Source organism: Triticum dicoccoides, chromosome 3B (assembly GCF_002162155.2).
Source record: "Triticum dicoccoides isolate Atlit2015 ecotype Zavitan chromosome 3B, WEW_v2.0, whole genome shotgun sequence".
Lineage (NCBI taxonomy): Eukaryota > Viridiplantae > Streptophyta > Magnoliopsida > Poales > Poaceae > Triticum > Triticum dicoccoides.
The window spans coordinates 529,703,183-529,708,090 of record NC_041385.1 but is presented as its reverse complement, the minus strand read 5'-3'; positions in this window follow the sequence as shown (position 1 = coordinate 529,708,090).

The following is a 4,908-nucleotide window of genomic DNA, read 5'->3' as shown; positions in this document are numbered from 1 at the left end:
GTGGACGGGATGTTTCCTATGAAATCTATTACAAATGAATCATATGGAAAAATTCCTATGGTTTACAATCCTACGAATCAAACAACCAAGATAGGAAAAATTCCTAAGGATTAGAATCCTCCAAAATTCCTTTGAGAATCCTTTGAATCAAAGAAGCCCTTAATCTATTTTATGATTCATGGAATTGTGCGTTGTAAAGAATAATGGAAAAACAAATAATGGCAATTCAACTAGAAAAAAGTTTGGGCAGTTATGATACGGAAGATTCTAGAACAAAAGAGAACCACTATTGTTTTGAGGTTTGTGCATTATGCTTAAGTTCAACCATGGAGTCTGATAGATTGTACATGTGGCAAAATCCGGTGGCGGCCTAGAAGATGGTGCGAGGGGACGAGTGGAGGGAGACTATGAAGGAGTGCACAAGTGCGATATTAATATTTAGAGCGAGGGGCGAGAACGTGTGCTGTTGCGCGCAGTGGCGGAGCCATGAAAAATAAATGAGCTAAGGGGCCAAGCATTGCTAATCCTTTACGAGAGGATCAATTCATGAACTTAATCCATTTTTAGCAGCAATTGTCTAATGGTCACAATCATATTAGCCGTGATATATAGTGATGTTAGGGGGGGGCAGGGCCCTTGCTGCCCCCTGTCTTCGCAATTGTGCGCGCGTCTGAGAGATGAAGCGGAAGGCATGGATGATGAGAGGGGGACGTTGGATATATAATTAATGTGGGTGTATTAGCTATATATGTTAATCCTATATAGAGAGGTATAGATTGATCGATGTGGACGTGGGAAAGAGGGTGAGACCTCACTGGATATATCGATTGATCGGTTTGTGTGAAACTATGAAAGACCTAGCTATATACAGACATACATAGAGGAACATCGATCGTTGCGCATGCACGCGTGAGAGATAAAGAATGCCCGATAAGATGGAGACGGGGATGTGTGTGTGTGTGTGTGTGCCTTCATGGGAGACCGACCTGAAGAAAAAGATTGCATGTGTGCGACGGATAATGCCGACTGGTAGTGTGTGTGCACGCATGCATGAGAGAAAGTTAGTCATACAATTATAAAGAGAAGATGACTGTGTGGGGTGTAAAAGACTAGGTGAGGTCATAATCAATGTAAAGTCGAACTCAAATATTTGAGTAAGAGATCCTGATGTTTGAAACCCATGCATGCATGAATATAACGGAGATCTGCGCGGTGTGGTTTGGAAAAGGAGCATGTTGTAATGTATACATATTGAACAAGGTCAGACTGATTTGAATTTGAGATACTAATGGAAGACATCATTTGGACACATCGCATCCATGTATGGACACACTATTCTAATTGGAGATGACGGGTGGCTTTCGCATCACATATCTATATCTATACCCCTATATATACACTATTCTAATTCTGCGTTTTTCTATGCACAATCAAACACTCGTACAATCCTGTAGGATTCAAGACGACATTCCACTATAATCCCATGGTTTTCCTATTCCCGCCTTTTGGAAATCCTACGAATCCAAGAGGCCCTAGCTTTTTTACCAAAACTAGTTGATTTCGAATAAGATGAACCATAAGAATTAAACGAAGGTCTACATCGGGCATATATGACTCAAAGCTTACATGATATAGTGTGGATTTATTCATAATTTGGTTGCAAAATCTGATGCATGCAATGCACGTGTACCTTACTAGTACTTCGAGTATGTGCAAAACACATAAATTAGAATTCCAATGGCATGCTACACAGTGTCTCTCTTACAGTTCATGAAGCCACGTGGCACATGTGGAGGCATTTTCACGACCTCCTTGTGTGGATTGATCACAGTGACGTGCTGCTGGTTCCAGAAGAATGTACTCGTCCTCCCTGAGCCATACCGTTGGTACATTCACGAAGCAAAGATGTGCACGCACGCCACGCACGCACTCATTCCCTCGCACACACACACGGGTACACGGGCGGACGCAATTTTGTACCAAGATCCCCCCATGTGATAATTTGACATGTGTAAAGCCGTCCACTTCATTGATGGTCAATTAATACAGTGCATGCAAATTGAGTGGATGTGAGGGCAGAAGAAAGACATTACTACTCCACTGCGCTCATGCGAGTAGTTAAATCATGGGTTGCTAGTAGTACTTCCATTGGTTTCCTTCGTATTTTGTGCCAATTTTTGACAGTAACATAATATTTACACATTTGAGAGTGTAGTCTACTTGAAATTTATGTTCCACTAAACTCATTGGGAGCCGTTTCAGGCCTCGAAAGCAAAACCATCAATTAACCTTTACCTTGTTCCCATCCCATTCAAAAGCCTGCTCACACCTACTAGTATGTACCAAACCCGAACATGTTCCCACTATGTAGGTATTAGTACTAGTGCTAGTACTTAGGTTATAAAAAGGGGAACTACCTAACCGAAAATTACTCTACCTTTCCTCCTCATAAGTGCTTCTTCTTAGTCCGTCCTTGCCATGGCCGATGAGCAGAGCTCTAGGTCGAGAACTACTCGTAACAAGGGAGCAGCAACCAAGGCTACGGAAAAAAAGAGAGGGCTCACCGCCACGCAGAGACCTCGAAAGATCTCTCACGGGCAGGCGATGGCTCCCAGGAGCGCCCTAGCCACGGAGGCGAACATGCCGAGCCGGCGGCGCTGGAGTCGTTATCCCTCAACGGCATGCCCGATCAGCTCAATAAGCACCTCAATAAGCAGAAGGAGTTCATCCAAGGCTTGGTGGAGCTGCTGAAGGAGAGCCTCGACGACATACCCGCTGAGCTCAATAAGCAGGGGGAGTTGACCGCCGGCTTGGTGATGCTGCTGAAGAAGAGCATTGCCTCGGAGATGAAGGCGACCGGCGAAATCCTGCAACTTCAGGAGGACAAGGTGAAGCTCTGCCACGAGCTCGACCTGTTGAAGGAGAAGAACGCCGGCTAGAAGATGCTGCATGAGAATAGTAGCTCCTCGATGAAGAAGCTGCAGGCCCTCGTCATGGAACAGAAGGAGGAGTTGGCGAAGCTCCGCATCGAGCACCCGGCTGCTGTCAAGGTACATAATGCGGCCGTGGAACAGATGATGAAGGCTCGCGTCTAGAAATCCCACGTCATGGACAGAATGAAGAATATGGCGGAGGAGACGCGCAATGAGATGGAGGTCGTGGAGGCGATGAAGAAGCAGTTACGACTCCGCGGCGAATTAGATCATTTGGGTTGATAATCTTCCTTCTTCTTTTGCTCCTGTGTTTCATCTTTTGCTTCGGATGTTTCGCCGCACGTGTCATGTTATCTGCGAGGCATGAATAGAACAATGCTTTTTTTGAGGGAATGAATAGAACAATGCTATCAATGAGATGACTAGCGAATTAGATCATTTTTTATCGCCATATGGCACTGGGCTGCCGTGTTTTGTGCTCCTCCATCGTAGTAGTACTCCAGTGGAAAACTTGAGTATACCACATGGTTCTTTGCTCCTCCTCAGGTCGTCGGCACATTTATACGAGCAATCAAATCACAAGGCCCCACCTTCCAGCAGTAATGAGCCGTCAAATCACAAAGGCTCTCGCCTCTCCTGAACCGCCCAAGCTAGAATGCCCCACCCTATAGACTTTTAAAAAATGTATACTTTTGTACAGTAGTAGTATCGATGGATTGCGCCATGGAGCAAAACTTGAAATTAAAAAAGGTGGTATATAGAGAGAGCGCTCGTCGCCAAATTATGCATATAGTACTATTAAAAAGGCTGGTAACAATAATGGTGTCCAGCACAAGCCACCCCTCAAATAAAACTAAGCATCCTGGAATTAGTAGCTACCAGACCTCAAACAGTCTGATCTCTGTGCATCAGTGTCATCCCTGGATCAGTAATGCTGACATGCACAATACTCGAAGTATTTATAACAGAGTAGCAATCACACACTTATTACATCGAGTGTCTCAAAAGAGAACTTATTACAATAAATATGGATTAAGGCCATCTAATAACGATAACAGCGGAAGGCTTGGAAGATAAGTGAGTCCATCAACTCCAACGGCATCACTGAGTATAGAACAACGACCTAAAGGCTCCTTACTCGTCGTCTGAAAAGTCTGCAACATGAATGTTGCAGCCCAGAAATAGGTTAGCACACGGAATATGCTGGCAATGTAACACATAGAGAGTAATGAAAAAAACAAAGCTATACTACATGCATATATGGCTGGTGGAAAGCTCTATGGTTACAGTTTTTGCATAAAGCCAATTTTTGCCTTGCTGATGATCCGTGAAACCTAGATATTCGAAGTAGCAAGTGGCGCACTCCGGGTACTCTATCGCAAACAAACAAGCATACAATAAGTACTCATCTAATGCACGGGGAATACTCAAATAAGAGATCTAACTAGAAAGTTCAACTTAAGAACTCCGGTTTGCAAAAAGAATCAAATCAAACGAAGCAACGAAAGTCAAACGGCGAAAGAAACAAGCTTCATTTAGTAATCTGGACCTAAGTCAAATTTTATAGTAGCAACAACTTGTTTGAGTTGGTTAAACGGAAAGAGGGTTTCGAGACAAAAATCTAGGCGCTTAAATCGCCTAATTCTGATAAACGAGCGAACAGATGAACTAAAACGAAAAGCAGATCGGAAATCGCGATCAGAAATAATCGCGGAAAATCTGAGAAAAAGAAAAACTGACGATACGGCTAACGAACGAACGTTCGCTGTCTGCGGCTAAACGACGAAAACCGATCGTTAAAACGAATGTACGGACGAACATCCGCTAAATGAACTAAACCAAAAAAAACAGATCTAGGTTTTTTTTTAAAAAACCGTACGAAAAACAGACAAAAAAACCGAACGGTTTTCTCGAGGAAAACCGCCAGCGGCGAGGTGGCGGCTACCTCCGGCGAGGGGGCGGCGAGGTCGGCGGG